The sequence below is a fragment of the Macaca nemestrina genome, chromosome 3, assembly GCF_043159975.1.
Source record: "Macaca nemestrina isolate mMacNem1 chromosome 3, mMacNem.hap1, whole genome shotgun sequence".
NCBI classification, from domain to species: Eukaryota; Metazoa; Chordata; class Mammalia; order Primates; family Cercopithecidae; genus Macaca; species Macaca nemestrina.
The window spans coordinates 147,775,208-147,787,538 of NC_092127.1; the positions used below are offsets into that span (position 1 = coordinate 147,775,208).

The following is a 12,331-nucleotide window of genomic DNA, read 5'->3' on the forward strand; positions in this document are numbered from 1 at the left end:
AGTAAAGATCACAAAGCTAGTATGTGGCAATGCCAGGATCTGAATAAATTCAGGTGCACAGAGAAAAAGTAATTCACCCAAAATCATAGTTGGCAGCTGAGCTGGGTACCTAATAGTATGTCTCCTATATTCAAATCTTTTTTTCTCAAAAAGTCAAATGAAAAAGCTTTCCTTTCTCAAAATATCTTATTGCACTGTACCATTTTATTCATGAAAGTCAAATAAATGTCCATCAACTGGTGCATGGATACACAAACCGTGGACTATCCAAACAATGAAATACTACCCAGCATTAAAAGTATCAGAAGTTTTATCCTTTTTAATGCCGGGTAACATAGATGAATGCAATAACATGGATAAATCTTTAAAGTATTACAATATTCCCCCTTTATCCATGATTTCACCCTCCATGGTTCCAATTACCTACAATCCAAAAACATTATACACAATAAGATATTTTGATAGAAACCATAGTCACATAACTTTCACTGTAATACTTGTTATTATAATTGTTATATTTTATTAGTAGTTATTGTTAATCTCTTACTGTGCCTAATGTATAAATTATACTTGGTTACAGGTAAGTATGTATAGAAAAAATATAGTATACATAGGGTTCCCTACTATCTGTGCTTTCAGGCTTCCACTGGGTGTCTTGGAACATATCCCTCTCTGATAAGGGGAGACTACCACACATGTGGAGGAAGTACTACTACAGCTTATTACTAGTTATCCACATTTTAGTAGGAATAAGTGAGATCTTTTTCAGAGAACAGGCTTTAAAATAAAGAAAGCCAATGCAAAGCTTTTAAATTACCATGTCCTAAGCTACAATTTGTCTAAAGATATCTGACTGAAGAATCAAATTCTGTTCCAGCAAATTAGTATCGAGTGCTTAGTTAGCCTTTCTTTAGGATCTGGATTATAAGGTATTATGCTTGGGAGGCAGTGGTAAGCAGGCTTCACCTCACAAAGAATAGAAATGTGATGATAGCTAGTTCCCAAAGAAAGAGAGAAGAATGAGATCGACATGCAGAGAAGAGACACTCTGCTGAGAGCCTGCAGGAAATCTTATTGTCTTTGGTACTGGGTTCTTATTGTGCAGTCCAGCTGCATTTCTGTTCTTGGATCCTGTGGCATCTCCTGGGACACTCCCAAAAGTTTTCCCATTTTTGGTTACAATAATTTGATTACTTGCAATCAACGGAGAACCAACATGATCAAAAAGGTACGCTATCTAAAGCTGAAGAACATTATTGAAAAACTAATAACCTCATGTAAAAAATAAACGTCTTAGTAACAACAAAGTAAAACATTAAAACTAAGATAGCCACAGTGCTCTCAAGGGCCTCACAAGATAGTGTATTCCTTAAACTAGTCACTCAAATAAACTACAATACAATGGATTAAAGAGATCCAAAGCATGTGCTTTAAAAACAACTAGATTTTTCCAGGAAAAAACAAGAGGAAATGATGCTTTAAAAATATGACTTTTATCATCTGTAGGTATCTACAAGAAAAGTAATGTTGATTTAAAGCCAAAATTGAAACTGAAGATAACTTATTATAATGTAGCCCTGTTTTGGTGCAGAAAACTAAGAGCCAACAAGCAAAGAAGGCTTGCCCAAGCTTACCAGTCATCAGTGGTAAAGGACGGTTGAAACCCAACTCCTGAATCACAAGTCACTGGTCTTGCTGCTGCACAATAACGCAGCAAAGACAATCACAATTCTGTTCCTAGCTCTTTTTTCAACAAATAAAACAATCCTAAAACTGACCTGATTCTCTGTTCTGGGCTGGCATGAACCTGCTTAGAAATGATAAGAATGGCAGGCACTTTCTTCCTGAAGCAGACGTGAAGTATTATACCTGATGAAGGAAAGGAAAAGAAAACTCAGTTTATGTTCAGAATATGCATCATGAGTCATTCATTTTCTACTGATTCTCTTTACCTCCTTACTTGCTGTCTTGCTTGTTTAATAATGGAACATATAGCACTTCATTTAAAATAGATTAAATTTGCTATTAAAAATCCATGAAAAATATAAAGTTATTTAAAGCTGCTCTCTATAGACCATCTGATTCCGCTTCTTCATTTTACTGATAAGGAAACTTTGACCTGGAGAAGTTATGGGAAGAATCAATGACAACACAGCTACTTAGTGTTAGAGCCAGATTCAGAACTCAACCCTTACCACTTCTGGTCCAGGACTCATTTATATATCACAGACCACACTGCCATTTTTCTTGGAGAAAAAATTCTTGCTATTTCTCTAGGTGTATTTGTCATGCATCTCAAGATAAATGTGGTATAGAACTGAATTGATTTGTTCTAAATTAAAATTTTAAAAATTGCTGCCTCATTCAAAGGTCACACTCTAGTCTCAAATTATTCGGGTTGTCTTATACAGGATATATAAATGTTTCCTTTCATTTACCAGTCAATATTTCAATATGAAAACATTAGCATATGAATCATGAAATCTAGTTTCTAGGCCTCTAGTAACTCTGCTCTCAACAAGTCTATATTGTAATCAAACACATTTTTGGTCCTAAAGCTCTTTAATTCAAAAATGAGGAGCCTAGACTAATTCCTAGGGGCCTTCTAACTCTAAAATGTTAAACCAAAGAATAGCATCATCTTTAATGACATTCACCTTTTTAGATGAGCTATGTGTTTTTGTTATATAACTTTATTTGTTAAACTCTTTTAATCATATTATTATAGTTCAAACAAAACCAGTAATATTGCCTTCAACAGACAGGTAATTATTCAAAAACCTAACCAATAATAACCCAGTTTTGCTGGTCTATCTCATTACCTGGCTGGTTCTTATATTACAGAAACCCAGCTAGAAGTAGAAGAAAAATCCTTCTTTTTCATTTTTAAATATATAGATTTATAGAGTACATGAGATGTTTTGATACAGGCATATAATGTGTAATAATCACATCAGGGTAAATGGGGTGTCCATTATCTCAAGCATTTATTTTTTTGTGTTATGAACATTTCAATTATACTTAGTCACTTTTAATGTACAATAAATTATTGTTAACTACAGTCACCCTGTTGTGCTACCAAATACTAGATCTTCCACATTCTTTCTAACTATATTTTTGTAACCATTAACCATCCCCACCCTTGTCCCACCCACTACCCTGCCCAGCTTCTGGTAACCAACATTCTGTTCTCTATTTATGAGTTCAATTGTTTTAATTTTTCGCTCCCAGAAATGAGTGAGGACATGCAAAGTTTGTCTTTCTGCACCTGGCTTATTTTGCTTAACGCAATGTCCTCCAGTTTCACCTATGTTATTGCAAATGACAGGATCCCATTCTTTTTTACAGCTGAATAGTATTCCAATGTGTGTGAACCACATTTTCTTTATCCATTTGTCTGTTGATGTATACTTAGTTTGCATCCGAATCTTGGCTATTGGTAATAGTGCTTATAAATATGGAAGTGTAGATATCTCTTTGATATACTGATTTCCTTTCTTTCCAGTATAAACCTGGTAGTGGGATTGCTGGATCACATGGCAGTTCTATTTTTAGGTTTTTAGGAACCTGCATACTGTTCTCTATAATGTCTGATTTGCATTCCCATCAACAGTGTACAAGGGTTCCCTTTTCTCCACATCCTTGTCAGCATTTGTTATTGCCTGTCTTTTGCATAAAAGCCATTTTAACGGGATGAGATGGTATCTCATTATGGTTTTGATTAGAATTTCTTTGATGATCAATGACAGTGAGCACTTTTTCATGCATGTTTGTGTGCCATATGTATGTCTTCTTTTGAGAAATGTCTATTCTGATCTTTTGCCCATTTTTTAAATCAGATTAAGGAAAAGTACTCTTTAAAAGTCTACCTCTTGGGTAGTTTCTAAGAAATATCCTGAATTATTTCCTCAAATCATTGATCTGGTTATTCATCCAGTAAGTTTTTACTGAGTCACTTGCCAGATGGCACATACATAGAGGCTTAAAGAGACAGAAAGCTTTAAAACAAGATAATTCTAGTGAAATACTGAGTGCTATTAGGAATTCAGGTGGCAGTAGAGAGTGGGTAGAAGTAATGACATGTCTCCTAAATTATGACTTCAGATTATGGCTTATCTTTTAATATATTAATTACTACATACAACAATTATTTGGAACATTTAAAATTCAAAGCAAAATAATAGAATGAACATCCAGATAACTGTCACCCAACTCAAGAACCTAAGGGTAAGTTATTGGTATTGTTCTACTAATTTGCTCCTCCTCCATTCCATGCTCTGCCTCCCTTATCCCTGCCACTCCCTGTAACTGCAATCCTGTATTTTGTGTTTATCATTACTTTGCTTTTTAAACAGTATATCACATAGGTACATCTTCCTGAACAATACATTTGCTTGGTTCTGAATTCTATAAAAATGGTATCAAAATCTATCCTCCTGTCTTATAGGATTTGATTTTTTAATTCAATATTATGTTTCCAAAACTCACCCATGTTGTTGCATATAGTTGTAGTTCATTCATTTTCACTGCAGAATAATACTCATTGTACAAACATACCACAATTTAATTATCCGTTCTCTTGTCAATAGCTTATTTTCCCCTCCAAGTTTTGTTTTGTTTTGCTATTATGAACATTTATGCTATAAAAGTTCTAACACGTGTCATGTTCCACATGTGTCCGAGTTTCTCTTAAGTACATGCCTAAGAGTTAGGGAGTAATCTTAAATTTAACTTTTCATCATGATACCAATTTTTACTTTCCCTAAAGTGTGTCTGGCAATTTATAACTCCACTACCAACAGGTAGTAGCGGAACTACCACATCTACAGCCTCTCCAACAGGTAGTAATGCCAACTTTTTAATGCTGGGGTATAAAATGGCATCTAATTGTGGTCTTAGTTTGCACTTCCTTGCCAGTTAATGATGCTGAATATTTCTTCATGTTTCTTGGCTACCTCATATTTTCTATTGTATGGAATGCCTATTCATATATTTTACCCATTTTCCTCCTGAGTTATTTGCCATTTTCATATTGTTTCATGTGTATTTTATATGTATTTGGATGCTCATTACTTGGTTTTACCAGTCTTGACCAAATACAGGCAATTGTTGAGATAAGGGAGCAGAAGCAAAAATAGCAGGCAGCCAGAAAACTGGCAACAGCAAGTTAGAGTACCAATGATTTTCTCAACCCATTTTTTAATATAAATGTAATCTACAGACATCTTAAAGTATCAGAAATCTAAAATATTATAAAATCAATCTAGATTTACAATCTTTCATTTTAATATAAACTGAGCCAAGAGCAAATGCTACAAAATGATTTCAGTACATTCTAACTGCAATATGCAATATAATATAATTCTCAGGAATCAAGTTTTACATAGGTCACAATTTAGACCACAATTTAAAGTTACCATTTTGACCCTGACATTTTACATATTTTTACTTCAGGCTTTGCTTGCCTCCAATTTAGAATAAGTCAGTTACATTGTCAGAGGGTTAAGTTTAAATGTATATGTACATTATGTATAAAAACTAAATTTCAAACTTAAACTATGTAAATTGAAATGCCACAGAAACCTGAATTCCAGACTTAGCTAGATGATCAGCTGTATCTCCCTGGCCTATCTATGTCTTCTGAGTTGGTTTTCTTATATTAATATTTAAAATGGAAATTGTGCCCGATAAGTTCCAAGACCCTTTGAATCAATGATAACTCTTTGGGCTGGGAGTGGTGGCTCATGCCTGTAATTCCAGCTCTTTGGGAGGCCGAGGCAGGACTATTACTTGAGAACAGCAGTCTGATACCACCCTGGGTAACATAGTGAGACCCCATCTCTACAAAAAATTAAAAAATTAGCTAGGCATGGTGGCACACACCTATAGTTCTAGGTACTTAGGAGGCTGAGGCAGGAGGACCACTTGAGTCCAGGAGATGGAGGCCACAGTGAGCTTTAAACATGCCACTGCCCTTCAGCCTGGGTGGCATAGCGAGATCCTGTCTCTTTAAAAAATATATATATTTGGCTTGAAGATCAATGAGAAAATTTTTTTCCAAATAGCCCAAAAAGATTTTATGGGGTCTCTTTCCAAACTTTATACAAAATAGCCAGCTAAACTAAATAATAACAAAAAATAAATGTTCTGAAAAAAAATTTTCAACAAGCAGTTTTATAGTCCTCCTAAGGCCTCCCAGGACTCCTGCCAGATAATCTGATGAAAAGCATCATACAAGAAAAAAACATTCAAAAGCCACAGGCAATCAGAAGAGAACTTCCAGAATCTCTCATGACATTTACCTCCCCACCTGAATCTGTACCCTTTTACTGAATTTCAGGATTCACATCAAAATCTAACTCCTCCACTTTGCTACTAGATGTTACATGCCTAGAACGCCAATGTGACTGCTCTAGGAAATCCCACTTCTTTCTCCTATGCCATCAATTTCCTCCTTCCAATAAAGCAAAATCATTGGCAAATACATTTCCAATCATTAGAAAACAAACAACAAAACCTCTCAACTCCTTATACGCCTCTAGGTGATGGCCGATATCTTTGATTCCTTTTTTAGCAAAACATCACAAACATACTCCCTGTCTAAAAGTATACTTTCATTCAAATTTAACCCACTCCAATTAGACTTTTACTACACAACACATCACTGAAACTTAAGGTCATCAATTACCTGAATATTGTTAAATCCAAAGGCCTGTTAGTCCTCATCTTTCTTGACTTATCTGCAGCATTTGGCATGACATATCACATACTGATACACTTTCTTTTCTTGGCTTCCAGAACCAACTCTACTGGTTTCACCTTATCTCACTGACCTCTCCTTATCAGCCTTCTTTGCTAGTTCCTCCTCTGCTTGACCTCTAAAGTTCAACTTCTTATCCTTCTTCTCTAACCCACTGGCAAGTATTATTGACTTTATCTACAAAAATACTGAGAATCTGACCACTTCTCGCCACTTGCATAGTTAGTATTTTGGTCAAAGTCTGTATTGTGTCTCGCTTGGATTTTTGCCATAGGTTAGTAACTGGCCTCCCAACTTCTACCCTTGTCCTATTTTCAAGTCCTTTCTCATCAAAGTAGCCAGAGTGATCCAGACAACCTAACATAAATAATAAATCGCATAACATCTGCTCCCAAAATCTCCCAATGGTTTACCATCTCACTCAGAGTAAGTCATTTTTTTTTTAAATGACATAAAAGAACCTATAAAATTTGGCCCCCGTTACCTCTGACTTCATTTCCTACTAACTTCCTTGCCATTCTTTTTACAGGGCAGGCACATCCTTGCCTTGGGGCCTTTATACTTGCTATTCTCTCCCTATATGCTTTTCCAAGAGATGATTACAGTAGATCCTTCCTTATCTGTGTGGGTTGGGGATTGGATATGTTCCAAGACGCCCAGTACGTGCTTGAAACCTCAAATAGTACTGAATCCTATATCTACTACATTTTTCCCCATACATATATACCTGTGATAAAATTTAATTTATAAATGAGGCATAGTACTCTTATGCTTTGGGGCCATTATTAAGTAAAATAAGTGTTATTTGGTATAAGCACTGTGATAATCTGACAGGTATATTTCCCTTCTGTTCCTATTTGTCTATGTCCTTCCATGAAAATGTAAATCTATGCGGGCAATGGTTTTGTTTAGTTTGATGCTACAGTTCCAATGCCTAGAAAAGAATCTGGTACATAGCAGGCATCCAATTAACATTTTTTTAAAATAAACAAACAGTTACGCTCTTAGGGCTAAAAATGGGACTCTTTCCTAGTTTATAAAACAAGATAATCTAAATCAGGGGACAGCAACTAGATTTTTTATATAAAAGAACCATTCTAAAATTTCTTGAAAAGATAATTGATAATGATGATAACCTCCAAATACTTTATTAGACATTGTAGCTGATACTTCCATAAATTTGATAAATTAACAAATAGTTCCCCCTATAATTAGGTTTTAGACTCTGGCCGTCCACAGAATGACTCCTTTCTTTCCCACTAACTACTGTCATATTTAACAATGGTTGGCTTGCAGGGCCATAACACCAACACACAGTAAAATATTTCAAAAATGTTCATTCCAAACTGGTTCCAGAGAAAGAATCAAGCTCTTTATAAATGAGGAAAGTCTAAAAAAAGGGCAGATATTTTTAAATGTTTTCAATATTTTGTTTGAAAATAATTTCAAACTTACAGAAAACTTACTAAGAATACAAAAATCACTCATACTCAGATTCAGCCATTACTAATGTCACCTCTTTACTTTTCCATTTGTGCTCCTGAGCTCTCTTACACTTTCTTGCATTCACACACACACACACACACACATGCACACATACACTTTTTTCCTGGAGCAAATGAGAATAAACCATATATTCTCCTCTGCTTCCAATGTACATTTCTTTAGCAATACTCTCTCTTATAAGGAAAGCACAGAGATCAGCTTCAGTAATTATAATATTGTTATAATATTTTTATCTATTCTATGGTCTATATTCCAATATTCTAATTTTTCAATTGATCCAATAACATCCTGCATGGTATATTTTCCCCCATTCAGTATAAGATCCAGTCTAGGGTCAGATACTGTAGTTAGTGGTTCTCTCTTCTAAGTCTCCTTTAATTTGGAACACTTCCATAGCCTTTCTTTCGCTTTATGACACTGACTTTTTTAAGGACCACAGTTCCCTCCCCGCTTTTTAAAGTAGAACATTCCTTATTTTGCACTTGTCAAATGTTTCCTCATGATTAAATTCAGGTTATACAGTCTTGGCCAGAATACTACAGAGGAGATGATGTGTCCCCTCAGGGTGTCCTATCTGGAGTCACATGGTGACCATCTGCCCCATATTGTTGTTGGATCGCACCAATGCGTAATCACTATATTATCCCTTGCAATTAGTACACAGTCTGTGGGGTGATGCTCTAAGACATTGAAAATATCCTGCTTCTCATCGAAATTTCTCCCTGATTTTGTTATGACTCTTGCCCTACCTAATATCTACTATGCTGGCTACAAAATGATGATTTCTCCAACTCTAAAGTTCAGAGTCCTACTGTAACAAAGAGTCTTCCTTTGTCCTCTATTTATTCACTTATTTTTATTATCATTATGGATTTATTACTATTTCTAATGGTTCATAATTTATTATTATACTTACTTGATTATTAAATTATCTCAAATTTGGCTAGTAGGAATGCCAACAGGTTTCTTGTGACATGTTCTTATTTTTTTAAAAAAAGTTTCTATTTTCTAGCATTAAAAAAAATAATCCAGGCTCACCTGGTATGTGCCTTACCCTATCCTAGAATCATCTACTTCTGTGAGGAGCTCTGGTTCCTTTGAGTTAAGAACGGTATTACATAATTTTAATTCCAAGATTTGGGAGTTAGGTATGCTGTTTGACTCTTAGCCTTTTTGCTGGACAGAGCTAGGAAATGCAATTACATATACACATATATTGGCTTAAAACATAATGAATTCACACTGATAACTTCAATTCCAATCCATCTGCACAGAATTTATTTTGCCTTCTCCCATCCCATATTTGTGTATCCCTCCTTCCTCAGGGAGAACCCTCACCCCAACAACCTCAAAACATTTACTCAATCCCCAATACACCTAAAAAGTTCCAGAAGTCCTATGTCTATATCACTATGAAAAGTAAACCTAATAGAACGAGTTCAAGAGTTGCCTGCAACCCTTCTCTTTCACCTCTACCCAAGCTGAGGGTATATAGTCAATACCATGTTATTAATAACAAAATACTTAGATTTACTCTTTGTTCCCTCAATGAGGGTACAGTACTAATTTAAAATACATTCAGATTCATTTGTTTCAGTGGATTAAGATTTGCCATTTCCATCTTTATTTTGAATGCTGAAAAAATCACACTATGAAAAGTCAAAACTATATTTTAAAAAAAAAGGTTTACTCTGAAGTGTCATTCCCTCCCATAAACCTCTGGCCCCATTACTTCTCACTACCCCTTCTTTTTGTAAAGTCAAGCATATATGCGTATGTGTTATTTTCCCTTTTTCCTTACATGAAAGACAGCACACTATATATTCTTGTTTATACTAACTAGCTCAATCCAGATTGAAGGAAACTCCTCCCAAAGCCTTTTATAAGATACAATACCTTGATATCAAAACCAGACAAAGAGATTAAGAGAAAAGAAGACTAGAAATTTCCTATTTTTTGTGAACATAAATGCAAAACTTTTAACAAAATATAAGGAAACCAAATCTGGCAACATATAAAAGGGAATTACATCATGATCAAGTGCATTTATCCTGGAAATGCCAGGCTAATTCAATATTCAAAAAATTAACATAATTTACCATTATCAATAAAGACTAAAAACCATATAATCTCAATAGATATTTCAAAAATCACTTGCAAAATTCAACATCTACTAATGATAAAAGCTCTACTAAACCAGGAATAGAATGAAACTTACTCAACCTGATAAACAGCCTCTTTAAAACAGATATAGCTAACATCATATTTAATGAAGAAAGACTGAATGCTTTGTTTTTACATATACTGGAAGTCCTAGCCAGTGCAATGAGGTATGAAAATAAATAAAAGGCATACAATGGAATGGAAGAAGTAAAACTGTCTTTATTCCAGGCAGCATGATTGTCTACATGGAAAACCCCGAAGAGTGTACCAAAGAAACCTCCCTAAGTTAATAAGGGAACTTAGCAAGACTGCAGTATACAAAGTTCATTATACAAAAATCAATTGTGTTTCTACATATCAACAATGAAACAACTAAAAGTTACATAGATAGATAGACTGATTGATTGATTGATAGATAGACAGATAGTACCATTTATAATAGCACTCAAAACACATGAAATGCTGAGAGGTAATTCTAACAAACTATGTGCAAGATTTGTATACTGAAAACTACAAAACAATGATGAGATAATCACTAATGAGATAATCATTGATAACAATGACGAGATAAACCAAAGACGACAGTAAATAGAGAGATATTCTATGCTCATGGATTTGGAGGCAATATATTCAAGGAATCAGTTCTTCCCATATTTACCTATAGATTCAATGCAATCCCAGTCAAGATTAGAGCAGACTTTAGTTTCTGGAAATCAACAAGATGACTCTAAAATTTACATGAAAAAGAAATGAAGAATAGTCAAAACAATTTGCAAACAAAACAAAATTAGAGGACTCATATTACCTGATTTACCTGATTTCGAGACTTAATACAAAGCTACAGTAATCAAGATAGTGTGGCAGTGGTAAAAGCCACTAGGTAAAAGCACGTAGATCAATGGAAAAGGATAGAAATTCCAGAAGCAGATACACACAAACATGGTCAACTGACTTTTGACAAAGATGTCAAGCAATTTAATAGGGAAGGGAAAACTTTTCACTAACCAGTGCTTGAGTAACCAGATATCCACAAGCCAAAAAAAAAAAAAAAAACCACAAAAAATTAAATCAACCCACACATCACACCATATACAAAATTTAACTCAAACCAAATCACAGACATAAATGTACAACCTAAAACTATAAAACTTCCAGAGGAAAACTTCGGGGAAAATCATTGTCACTTTGAGTTAGGCAAAAAATTATCTAACAGGATATAAACAGTAAAAACCATAAAAGAAAAAAAAAATGGGCAAAGTGGACATTACCAAAATTAACTTCTGCTCATCAAAACAGTGTTATAAAAATGAAACTAAGCCAAAAACTGGGAGAAAGTATGAGTTTGTAAAACACATACCAGACTGGTACCCAAAATATATAATGAATTCTTTAAACAATAAAAAAAAAAAAAACTGATTAAAAAAATTGATTTTAAAAAAAAGTCAACACTTACTTTTAAAAAAAGGATACATATAGCAAACAAGCAATGAAAACTCAATACCATTATTCCTGTAAAGCAAATTAAACATTTTGAATGTTGCTATGAACATTAGCCTTTTTGTGGACATGTGCTTTCATTTCTTTTACACATATACCTAGGAAAGGAATTTATAGTTCCTAATGAATACGTTTTAATTTATGAGACAGTAGTTGACTGTTTGCTAAAATGGCTATACCATTGCACCAGGAATGAATGAGAGGAAACTTCCATATCCTTGCTGCATATCCTTACCAAACTTAACATCATCAGATTTTATTTTTAGCCATTCTAGTGAGTGTATAGTGCTATTATTCTATGGTTTTATTTTGTATTTCTCTGATGGCTAGTGGTGTTGAACATCTTTCTATGTATCTCTATCTTTCTATGTCAATATATGTATTTGTCATTCACATATCCTCGGT

At 34.3% G+C, this 12,331-nt stretch overlaps 1 protein-coding gene across 11 annotated transcripts in view; it reads right to left on the reverse strand.

Annotated features, from left to right (window-relative positions):
* LOC105496884 (WD repeat and FYVE domain containing 3) overlaps positions 1-12,331 on the reverse strand; it is a 307,925-nt gene that overhangs the window by 272,141 nt on the left and 23,453 nt on the right. For 5 of the 11 annotated variants that reach the window (XM_011767532.3, XM_011767535.3, XM_011767530.3 and 2 more), the window contains exon 1: positions 1,779-3,114. The gene's annotated coding sequence lies outside the window, so the exon portion shown is untranslated. Of the gene's footprint in view, positions 1-1,778; positions 3,115-12,331 lie in introns of those variants that run through there. The other 6 variants (XM_011767528.3, XM_071093605.1, XM_011767525.3 and 3 more) reach the window with 2 other exon arrangements.